Below are 12592 nucleotides of genomic sequence, written 5' to 3'. Positions count from 1 at the left end.
GAAGGGATGTCTAGAGTACTGCTGGAGGTCAACAAAGAGCTGCTATTAAGGTAGTAAGAGCGGTAAAAGCAGTGAAGTGACAATACTTCTCCCTTACTGCATCCACAGGTTGGTTCTGGCAGCCTTGTTTCATGTGACCCAGGCCCTTCTGGGCAAGGAGAACCCAGAGATTCATCTGCAAGACTGGACAGAAGAATTTTCTGAGCATCTGTCAGACAAAATTGCTCAAATTCATTCCCAGCTAGATATCAGCCTTGGTTCAGGTCCAGTGGAGATGCCTGGGGCATAGTCTTGCCATTATCTGGGAAAAGTTTGAACCTGTTGGGCTTGAGGAAGACGACACACTCCTTATGACTGTGAGCTTGGCCACCTGCTCCTTAGATCCATGCCATTCCTGGCTGGCTAAGACCACCCAGGAAGGGATATGTGGCTAGGTTCTGGCAGTGGTTAATTCATCCCTGAGAGAGGGGGTGGTTCCTTCATCTCTTAAGGAGGCATTGATTTACCCCATCCTCAAGAAGCCATCACTGGATCCCACCATACTGGACAATTTTTGTCCATTGTCTAACCTCCTTTTTTAGGGAAAGTTGTGGAGAAGGTGGTCGTGCAGGAGCTTCAGTGAACCTTGGATGAAGTGGATTATCTGGACCCTTTCAGTCAGGATTCAGGCCTGGACATGGGACAGAAACGGCACTGGTTGCACTTTTGGATGAACTCTGGTGGGAGCAGGTAGTGCATCCATCCTGGCTCTAGTTGACCTCTCGGCGGCTTTCTAAACCATTGACCATGGTATCCTTCTGGATTAACTCTGGGGATTGGGAGTGGGTGGCACAGTATTGTGCTGGTTCTCTTCCTTCCTCAGGGGCTGATACTGGTTGGTGTTGATTGGGAGAGATCCTGCCTACTATGATCAGTGCTTTCCCCATTCCTGTTTAACATCTACATGAAACATCTGTGGGGGAGATCATCTGTCATCAAGGGGAGAGGAATCATTAGTATGTTCATGATACTCAATTATATCTTTCTGTCCCATGTGAATTAAGCAATGCTGCAGATGTCCTGTCCTGGTGCCTGGAGGCTGTAGGGGTCTGGATGGGGAACAACAGGCTTCAACTGAATCCTGGCAAGATTGAGTGGCATTGGGTTTTAGGACCTTCTGCTACTGGATGGGGTGGCATTGCTCCAGACAGACTGAGTTTGCAATCTGGGGGTCCTTCTGGACTCATGACTCCTGCTTAAGGAGCAGGTGGCAATCGTGGCCAGAGGGCCTTCGCGCGACTTTGTGTTGTGTGCCAGTTGCACTTGTTCCTGGACTGTGAGGCTCTGTTCACAGTTACTCATGCCTTGGTCATCTCCTGCATTGGCTACAGTATTGTAATGCACTGTACATAGGGCTGCTCTTGAAGAGTATCCAGAGGTTTCAGCTGGTGCGAAATGTGGCAGCATGGGCAGTTATGTGTGCTCCTAAGAAGACACAAGAGCCAGTTTTGTCTAGTAGTTAAGGCATCAGACTAGAACCTGGGAGACCATGAGTTCTAGTCCTTAGGCAGAAAGCCAAATGGGTAAGCTTGGGCCAGTCATTTTCTCTCAGCCCTAGGAAGGAGGCAATGGCAAGTCACTTCTGAAAAACCTTGCCAAGAAAACTGCTGGGACTTGTCCAGGCAGTCTCTGAGAATCAGACACAATTGAATGGATTAAAAACAAAAAGAAGAGGATACACATTACAACTCTGCTTTGTGAGCTGCACTGGTTATCAGTTTGCTTCCAGGTCCAGTTCAAACTGCTGTTTTTGACCTTTAAGACGCTACTTGGCACGGGGCCAGGTTATCTGAAGACTGCATCTCCCTGATTATATCTACCTGTCCCATCAGGTCTGGCAGGAGAGGCATGTTGTGAGTGCTGTCTCCAAAACAGTTCCATCTGATGGGACCTAGGAAGTGAGCCTTTTCTCCCGTGGCACCTGAACCTCTGGAACATCATCCCTCTGGAGGTGAGGTTAGCCCCAACACTCATGGCCTGCCAGAAAGCTCTTAAAATGTATTTTTTTTCCAGCAAGCCTGGGGATCCCCTGGTAATATGGAGCCCACATGTTGGCTGTATTATGTGTAATGTCCTCCTGCTTGCGGTCTTGTTTTTATCTATGTTCATTGTTTTTATTGTTTCTGATTGGTTTTATAGCATGTTTTAATAGAGGTTTTATTTTAAGTTTTATAGCCTCTATATGGGGCTCCCTTGAAGAATATTTGGAAACTTCAACTAGTGCAAAATGTGGTGGTACAGGCAGTTATGGGTGCCTGTTGTTTGGCACATGTGACACCTCTGTTCCACAAGCTGCATCAGCTACAGGTATGCTTCTGGGTATAATCCAAGGTGCTAGTGGTGGTTACCTTTAAAGCTGTCCATGGCTTGGGGCTGGGTTACTTGCAGGACTGTCTCTCCCTGATGTCTCTACCTGTTAGATCTGGCAGGAGAGGCATACCCTGGATCCCTTCTGCGAGGTAGTGCCATATGGCAGGACCCAGGAAGAGAGCCTTTTCTGTTGTGGTGCCAGCCCTCTAGACCATCATCCCATAGAGATCAGACTCACCCCAACCCCGCTGGCTTTTTACAAGGCCTTTAGGCATCAAGCCTGGGGCCCTGATAGTGTGGATGAGCCTGTTTCTTGGTTGTATTGACCAGGGATGACTCTTAGTGCTGTCGTTTAGCTGTTATTTTATGTTATTTATAATTTTGCTTAATGTTTTTATTGTTTTTAATTGTTAGCTGTGTACTTGAGATTGGTAGCCTAATAAATGTAAAATGTTGTTTTAATTGATTGTTGTAAACCACCCAGTCCCCGCCAAGGGGAGGAGATGGGTGGGGACAAATTGGATAAATAAATAAATTGGATAAATAAATAAAATACTTAAGAGCATTTGTTCCTGTTCTATAGGTCTCTGTGGATGAATCAACTTAAAGCGTTTCTCATGAATTCAGGTGGTAAATTTGCTGTCAATCCAAATCTCAACATAGAGTGGTTTTAATGTGGTAAGAGGGTGGTGACAAATCCTCCAGTTTTGGACCATCTTCCTCACACATCATGCAAAGACTAAGTCAAGCATATAACCTGCTTCATGTGTTGGAGCAGTAATGTCAAAACAACCTGCTGATCTGCATGGTAGCCATGAAGTCTTGAGCCAGTACTGACAATTACAGCTTACAGGTGAATGTTTTCCAAGGCCGTTATCTGGGTTTTCTGAGACCATCTCTAGTAGCCTGACTAATGAGGCTGCTGGCCAGCAGAGTGGGTAATACATCAACAACCTTCTTGTTCTGACTCTATGACTGAATACTAGATGAAACCATCAAACTCTTTAACAGAACATAAAAGTCTCAATAAAAGTGAGGGTGTTAGAATTCCAATAGACTCAAATGCTGTATCTTTCTTCTCCTTCATTCATTCCACTGCATTCAGGACTGAGTAAGGCAAATCAGGTTGGTCTGCTCATTCACAATTAAGCAATGGGTGATAAATGTTTGGGAAGACCTAGCATTAACATCATTCCTAGGCTGAGGACTGGCTGAAGGTTAACAAAGATTCCCATAGCAAGAGGATAACAGGCGGCATTATTATGTTCCAAAATATCCCACCAATATATAGCAGCAACAAGACCTACTTTTACCTAATTTCCAGTTTGAATAATGAGAATTATTTACATCTTAAGGTAAAGTTTGGCATTGTCTTGCAATTCAAAGTGCAAGAAAATAACTGCAACACTGCCATCTTGTGGTATTTAACAGTAACAAGTTCCTATGATTATTTGGGCTCTTCTGTTACGTATTTTAGTAATTTCAAAAGACCAAAGAACTTGCTCTGGTTTTGAACATTAAACTTTTAGTCAAATTTATTAATGTTTGTTCATATTAAAATACTTATAGATTTCTAATTTCTCTAAAGGAAGTTGTAACCTATTCTATCCTATCCTATCCCTAAATACTTCAAAATTCCCTCCAATACCTTTTTCACATGGTTCACTAGAAGCCATCCATCATTTAAAAGAAATGATTAACTATTAGTGCTTTCTGTTACAAACTTACAAAGGATAGAACAAAATCTAACTTTAAAACCTGGGAAGTAAAGCAGACCTGAAGTGTTTAATCACTGATCCCACTGTTACTTCTGTCCTCTAGTTTCCTCATACTGGGCCCTTTTTAAAACTCCTTTCCCAACTGTTTCTTCTACTTAGCCAAAAAAAAAAAAAGAAAAAAAAAGAAGAAGTTTCAGACTCATATAGAGAAAAGTATCAAGTGAGGAATCAGCCTCCCTGGGGTCTCTCTGAAATTTTCTATCAAATGAGATTTCAATACAGATGGGGAGATATTTATTCGGTTCATATTTTAATGTGACATTTTCAAATGTGTACTTCTTAGAACTATACATGATAGAAATGCAATTTTCTTTCAATGGTTGTACTTTTTTCAAAATTTATAATTTTCCAAATAAATACTAATGGAAAAATTGATAGGTTATTCATATGAATGAAAACAAAGATAACCAGAGGAAATTTCTTAAAATTCATATATTAGAAAAAATAGGAAGCTTATAAGAAGTATATCTGAAAATAAAAATAATTGTTCATGCTGAGTTTTGTTCTAAAATTTACAAGCTGATCCCAAACAATATCAGAAAATTAAAAACTGAGCAAGCACAACAAATCTTTCTTCTTAGGCATTTAACTGCATAAATTCCCACTGTGGTAACTCATTTAAGAAAAAATGTTAAAACCCTTTTAATTATGTTTTGATGCTTTCAAAAAATACTTTTGCTTAGAATGCACAATTAACCACAAGGATAGGTGACTGAATTGCAAAATGGGCAGTGGGTCTCTCTCAGACTTAACAATTTAAACATTACACAATTTTAATAGTGCAAAAATCATTTTCTGACTTACAAGTTTTAGTTAAAAATAGTGAGAATTCCACAGTAGAATGTTTTGCATAATTAGCACTATGGTTCCAAATCTTGGGTCACCAAATACCGGAGTATAATTGATAATTCTCTATTTCTCTACGATTTTCTACAGTCTACAAGGAGGCACAGAGCATTTTAGCTTAAATTTGTTCTGTCCACATAACTGGCCTCTCTCAGTATTAAGACCAGTGAACATTACTGTCTTAGTACTTTCCTGGGAGACTGCTATTTAAAGTGCAGGGACCGGCGGATTCCCCAGCAAGTGGGAAAAACATGCAACAACTGTTTCCCCTACCAAGGGGTTAGAAGGGAAGTAAGTTTTGACAGATGGTTATAGTGGTGGGTTTAGCTATACATCAAAACCTTTAGAGCAATCCTGGCCTAACACTTTCTGTAGTGATCCTGGTATTCCTAGTGAAAATGGTAGACCATGATCTCTCTATCACTTTCTCTAGTGAAAATATCTCAGGGAGTGTAGTAGACCAGGATCTCTCTTAAGCATTTGTGGAGGTCCTAATCTATTTGCTCTGAAATAGCAGTACACTCAATCTTCATTATCTGTGCATTCTGTTTCCGCAGATTCTCTTACACGCTTCTATAAAAGTGTAACCCATTTTTCATCAAATGCAGTCTCAATGCGGCTATACGTGGCCATGCCCAGTAGGGAAAAAAGTCTGAGAGCTACAACAAGGGAAACCATATTCTTGTTCTTGCAGTCTTTGTTAACAACTCTACATGGTTCTAATAATAGATCACATGTTCCCATTCTTCAAAAACTACAGTTTCCGTTTCCGCAGAGGTTTTCAGGAATGTAACCCATGCAGATAATGAGGATTGAGTGTTATCAAGATTATTACCATCTTGACAACAAAAGTATTGGGGTGGTGGGAATATATAAAGACAAGCTAAAAATTAAGAAATTGGAGTGTTCTCCTGAGCTGGTGAAAGGTCCCCTGTGCAAGCACCAAGTCATGTCTGACCTTTTGAGAGGATGCCGCTTTCGCGATGTTTCCTTGGCAGACTATAGCGGGGTGGTTTGCCATTGCCTTCCCCAGTCACCTTCCCCAGCAAGCTGGGTACTCATTTTACCGACCTCAGAAGGATGGAAGGCTGAGTCGACCTGAGCCAGCTACCTGAGAATCCAGCTTCCGCTGGGATTGAATTCGGGTTGTGGGGAGAGTTTTGGTTGCAATACTGCCACCTACCACTCTGCGCCGCACGAGGCTATGATTTATCCTGAGCTACAAACTGAGCTACACACTGATAAATTCAAGTAATTTGAGTTTTAGTTCCTTTAACTACAACTTTCAAAATATTTTTAAAAATTAAACCACAAAGAAGTAGGTGAAAATTATAATTTCATCACATGTATGTATTTAATAGTATCTACTATTTGACTGGCAATACTATTTCATTGTAATTAGGGCCTCCTGTCTTATCATCTCTTCCCCAGCCCTAACGCTACTCAAGTTTTATCTATCTTCCTCTTTCTTTACAGTGCAGCTATCCCATCCCTTCACCCCATTTTGAACCTGTTTTCTTTTTTGGCTGTTTCTTCTGTACAGAGAGAAGGGCATGTTTACAAATCTTTGAGTTTCTGTGAGTGGAGAGTGTGCATGCTCATATATGTAGATGAGGGATTAATTTATACATTGAGTATAATTTTATAGGCAATTAATTTTGATCAGTAGTTAATGTTTTAACATCTTAATGTTTATTTGGTCCTGACCTTTTTTTTTTAGTATATTTCTTAGGACATACACACAAACACACACAATGTGATATATACACAAATCTATGGGGTGTGTGGGTGAAAATATTCCAGGATCAGTTTCATCTGAGTTGGCCATTTTAGGTTGATAAGGTGTGGAAGCTGGGCAGTCTACAGACCCTTTGTGTTAACTTTTTTTGGTATGCTTTGCAGGTTTATATTCATCTTAAATTCCCAATCACGTTCCATTAAATTAAATACAGTATCAATAATGACATGAATACATTGCAAAGAAGATAGAAAGATTACCCAATCAATCAATCAATCAATCAATCAATCACTGATTCTAGCAAGATAAAGAGTAGAACCTCCTGGTTTCAATAAAATAATACATTGTATCAGAGTTAAATCTAATGCTCTAGTTACCATTTTTCTGTTTCATTTAAAAGAATTTCTTTGAAGATGACTGTTATATTGAGAAAAACAACTTCAGCTAAGAAGTGTAGACCGATAAACAATTGTATAATTATTCCTTTCAATATGGAAATTCCCATGATACTGTTATCTTACTAGAAAAGTATATTTCATTACTAGCTGATAATTCTGAACCTAGAAATTCTCTCAACAAGAGGCACCCTGACAGAGTATGCTCAGGATGGCATATGACTCTTTAGGAATCCAGAAATTTAGCTGCATACCATTAAGAAAACTTGAACAAGTAGCAGAAATACAGTAATTGTTTGGATGTACCAGTAGGACACAATCTGAGGTTTGGATGGCATAGTTTCTTATAGTATGATAAAGTTAAAGTAGATTTTAAAAATCATTATACTATGAATGCCATACTAAGAATACGGAACAGATATAAACCCAGGCTGTGCCTGAAAATACCCTTATTGGTTTCAGCACAAGAAGCATTTTATAGAAAAGAAACAGTGGGCAAAGAGAAATGGTTAAAATATCAAGATTTGTTAGTGCAGGAACATGGAGAACTTAAGATGAAGTCGAGAGAACAACTGACTGCAGAGGGATTTAGTTTTCAATGGTTTTCATACGGACAATTAAGAGAAAGATTTAATATAGGCAAAAAAGTAACTGGAATAGAACAATATAAGACAGAATTGAAATTGAATTATGTACAAATGATGAACATGCAATTGCTAAAATGTATAAACTTTTGTTGACATTTGAAATGGAAGAAGAACAAGTTAAAGAGTGCATGATAAAATGGGCTAAGAATTTTGGTTATAATATACAAATGGACCAACGGAAGAGAATGTGGTTACAAGGACTGAAATTCATGTTGTGTTATAATTTAAGAGAGAACTGTTAATGTTTTCTACTACAGATTAAGGTTACTATGGTAACTAATTATTTTGGCCGGATGAAGAGGTTGAATTCAACTGTCCCCTTTTCAAATGTTAATTTTTTGCACCTGAGGGGAAGAACTTGCCTGGTCTTGTTTTAGTTTCTGTTTCCCTTCTGAGTAGGCATGTAGAGTTGAATTAAGCAGCTCTCACTGAGAGCCTGAAAGAATGCAGAAGCCTTTAAAGATGTTTCGCTTTCTGTAAATAAAATTATTTTTATAGAAACGCCTGGTGAGTGACTTTTCTGATCTCTCCTGGGCCAAAGGCTTTCCCAGCAATCTGCCAACAGGTTATGCGCCCAGTAAACAGTCCAGTAAAACCCAGAGAGAATAGAGAGATCAGCTCCACACCTCATGCACAATTTAAAGGCAGGTAGCAAAGACCTGTGAAGATTTTCTTTGGAGCCACCTGGAGATTTTCCAGCAACTGCCGGTCTACATGACAAAGAAGCCAGCTGAGGTGACTTGCAAAAGAAGGAAGAAGCCATGGCTACCTCCCAGCCCTCAGCAATGCCTCTGGAGCGCCTATCAGAGACCAACTATTTGAATTGGGTCCTGAAGATGGAGATGTATCTTCGCAGAGAGAATCTTTGGTTGCTAATTGGTGAGCAAACCCCCCAAAATCCCAGTGCTGAATGGCTGAGACAGGATGAGCGGGCTAGAGCCACCATTATCCTGGGAGTTGAGGACAATCAGCTAGTCCACGTGCGAGGTATGCAGTCTGCAAAGCAACTTTGGGACGCTTCAAGAGACTTGTATATAAAGGCAACAGCAGGGAGTAAAGTTACCCTGATGAAAAAGCTGTACAAAGCCTACCTTGCAGAAGGAGATAGCCTTCCTGAGCACCTGCATTATATTCAGCAGCTGTTTGTTGAGTTGCAGGAGAGAGGGATGGAATTTACACCTCTCACAAAATCCTATATCCTCCTGTCCTCACTGAATGAAACGTGGGACACACTGATTTGTACCCTGGAGGCTATGCCTGAAGCAGACCTCACCCCATCGTATGTTACACAGCACTTACTCGCTGAATGGGAGAAGAGAGAGGAAAGATCCCCCCACATCTCTTCTGGAAAGCTGCAATACCAGAAAACAAGGGAAAAGAAGGGAAAGGAAGCTGAGGCCACAGTGCTAGCCAGCCAGCGATGCTTCACCTGTGGTTCAGCTGGACATTTGCAGAAAGACTGTGCCTTGAGACACAAGAGTAGAAAGACAGAGAAGAACACAAGGGCAACACAGAAGAAGGCTCTTCAGACAACCCAAATTGCACAGGTTGCTGAGAAGGGTAATTCTGATGTATGGGTGTTAGATTCTGGGGCCAATTGTCATTTATGTAATTGTAAAAGCTCTTTTGTGTCACTGTCTAAAACTGAAAGACAAAGTGTATCTTTAGCTGATGGGTCTGTGACTAAAATTATGGGACAAGGTGACTTGTATTTATCCTGCTTGGGAGAAATTGTAAAAGGTGTGTTGTATGTGCCAAATTTACAATCAAACCTGTTATCTGTGGCACAATTGGCTGCAACAGGGTATATCATAACATTTAAGAAAAATGGTTGTGAGATACGTAAAAATGGAAAATTGTGTGCTACTGGTATATTAAAAGACTCCTTGTACATTGTGCAAAATGCAAGGAAGCCAAGCTGCAAGGCTGCAGTTGGCAACACTCCATATCATGACCAATGTGTACACTTGATGCACAGGAGATTTGGTCATGCTAATTTCAAGTATACAGCACAAATGCCACAGCTGTGTGCTGACCTAATGATAAAACCCTGTGATAAATACTTAGACTGTGTAGTTTGCAAAGAATGCAAAACACTAAAAGCTCCTGTGAGTAAGCACAGTGACAGAGTTACAACTAGACTTTGGAAATTGTACACTCTGACATTATTGGTCCTTTTGCTCCAAGTCTTGGACAAGCAAGGTATGCAATGACCATCATTGATGATTTCTCAAGATACACATTTATCTACATCTTAAAACATAAAGATGAGGCATCTGAGAAATTTAAAGGTTTTGTGACATGGGCAAATAGAAAATTCCCTAGGCCTGTATCTGCACTCCAATGTGATAGAGGAGGAGAGTACCTTTCTCACAAATTCAAAAGGTTCCTAGTGGAAAAGGGGATAGAACAAATTCTTTCTAACCCTTACACCCCTCAGCAAAATGGTGTTGCTGAAAAAAAGGGCAGAACCTTGCAAAATGCGATGGAATGCATGCTAAAAGATTCACATTTATCTTTTAAGTATTGGGGAGAGGCAATATCTACTGCCTGTTATGTACAAAACAGATTGTATAACTCTGTGATTCAGGACACTCCATTCCATTTGTTTTATGGTGTGAAACCAAAGGTAAACCATCTTAGAGTGTTTGGTAGCACTGCTTGGGTTCATATTCCAAAACAACAGAGAAGGAAAGGAGGCCCCACAACAAAGAAAGCCATTTTTGTTGGCTATGAACAAAGCCAAAGGAGCTACAGGTTCATAATGGGAGAGAAATTAATAATTAGCAAAAGCGCTTCTTTTGCTGAACAAAACTGGGGGAGATTAAACTCTAGCTCTCCAGTTGATCTGACCACCACAAGAGAACAGCAAGGACTTGCTGATGGTGATCTTTTACCTGATGAGGACATTAAACCAGAAAAGCAAACTGAAGATCTGTCTGATGAGACAGATGCTTCTCAGGAAAGTGATAGGAGTCAAAATTTAAGCCCTGTATTACCTCGCAGATCTCAGAGAAGTAATAAAGGCGTTCCTCCATCACGTTTTCAGGCTGAAACAGTAAAGGCTTTTCACATATTCACAGAACCTGAGTCTTTAGAACAAAACAAGTGAATGCTTTACCACCTGAGATTGCACAAAATTGGCATTCTGCCATGCAACAGGAGTTAGCATCCTTGAAAGAAAATAAAACATGGAAACTCGTAAATCTACCTCCCAATGAACGCTGTCTAGGTTGTAGGTGGGTTTTTTCAAACTGAAAAGGGATGCTGATGGCAAAATCCAAAAATATAAAGCAAGGTTAGTTGCAAAAGGGTTCACTCAAAGGAAAGATTTAGACTTTGACAAGACTTTTGCACCAGTTACTAAAGGTGAATCAATTAGATTACTATTAAAAATTGCTGCACTCAAAGGAATGTCAGTTAACCACTATGACATTCAAACTGCATTTGTCTATGGTGATTTAGACCACAAATTATACATGCAGCAACCCCCTGCTATGAAAAAGGGGAGAATCTAGTCTGTGAACTGCAGAAGTCAATCTATGGGTTAAAACAAGCTGCTAGATCCTGGAACCAAAAATTAGATGAAAAACTGCAGAATTTTGGTTTTGAAAAAGGAAAAGCAGATCCATGTGTATATATGAAGAAAGACAAACAAGGCTGTATGTATCTGTGCATTTATGTTGATGATTTGCTGCTGTTCACACCAACAGAAAAACAAAGGCTTGATTTTTGAAGCCTGCATGAAAAGCCATTTCACATTAAAAAGCCTTGGAACTGTAAAAAATAACCTAGGTTTGGAAATACACGGGAAGAAGGATGGTAGCTTTCTGTTAAACCAAAGGGGAGATAATGTTAAAATAACGTGAATGGAAAGACAGAGTTGTCAAAGAAAATTGGTTTGCATCTTATTCTGTAGTATAAAAAGGGGAGTGTCAATGTTTTCTACTACAGATTAAGGTTACTATGGTAACTAATCATTTTGGCCGGATGAAGAGGTTGAATTCAACTGTCCCCTTTTCAAATGTTAATTTTTTGCACCTGGGGGGAAGAACTTGCCTGGTCTTGTTTTAGTTTCTGTTTCCCTTCTGAGTAGGCATGTAGAGTTGAGTTAAGCAGCTCTCACTGAGAGCCTGAAAGAATGCAGAAGCCTTTAAAGATGTTTCGCTTTCTGTAAATAAAATTATTTTTATAGAAATGCCTGGTGTGTGACTTTTCTGATCTCTCCTGGGCCAAAGGCTTTCCCAGCAATCTGCCAACAAGAACTTCTATAAAATGATGTACCACTGGTATATGTCACCAGAGAAATTATCTAGGATGTACAAAGGTACTTTTAGTCAATGCTGAAAATGTGAAAAGGGACATTTTACCATGCATGGTGGACTTGCGAAAAAGCAAAAAAATACTGGATACAAATACGTATGATGATGCAAAGAATTTTAAAAATTAATATTCAGATGAAACCAGAGGTTTTTTTATTGGGACTTATGAACAGCCAATTAGAAAAGACTTATGAAAGATTGGTTTTGTATATGGTAACTGCAGCAAGGTAATATGCACAAGGATGGAAAACTACTGAAATACCCACAGAGGAGGAGTGGATTGTGAAGATGGCAGAATTTGCAGAAATGGCAAAATTAACTGTTTGATCAGGGATAAAACAACAAGTATTTTTTATAAAAGACTGGAAACCCTTTATGGACTTTTTGCTTAAAAATGAAAAAAAAAAATGAGTTAGTGATTTTTGGATTTGCTGATTAAAAAGAATTGAATATGGGAAGAAGGGAATTATGTAATGTAACCTTAAAGAGGGAAGAGAGACAGTAAGTTTGTCTGTAA

The 12592-nt window shown here is 39.7% G+C and overlaps 1 protein-coding gene and 1 long non-coding RNA gene across 3 annotated transcripts in view; both read right to left on the bottom strand.

Annotated features, from left to right (window-relative positions):
- The window catches only part of LOC134497916 (uncharacterized), an 854438-nt gene that overhangs the window by 161503 nt on the left and 680343 nt on the right, over positions 1–12592 (bottom strand). The gene's annotated exons all lie outside the window — the stretch shown is intronic.
- STT3B (STT3 oligosaccharyltransferase complex catalytic subunit B) overlaps positions 1–12592 on the bottom strand; it is a 69597-nt gene that overhangs the window by 27494 nt on the left and 29511 nt on the right. The window lies entirely within an intron of this gene.

This window comes from Candoia aspera, chromosome 4 (assembly GCF_035149785.1).
Source record: "Candoia aspera isolate rCanAsp1 chromosome 4, rCanAsp1.hap2, whole genome shotgun sequence".
Taxonomy (NCBI): domain Eukaryota; kingdom Metazoa; phylum Chordata; class Lepidosauria; order Squamata; family Boidae; genus Candoia; species Candoia aspera.
The sequence above is the reverse complement of the archived record's forward strand: the minus strand, read 5'-3'. Positions and strand labels throughout refer to the sequence as shown.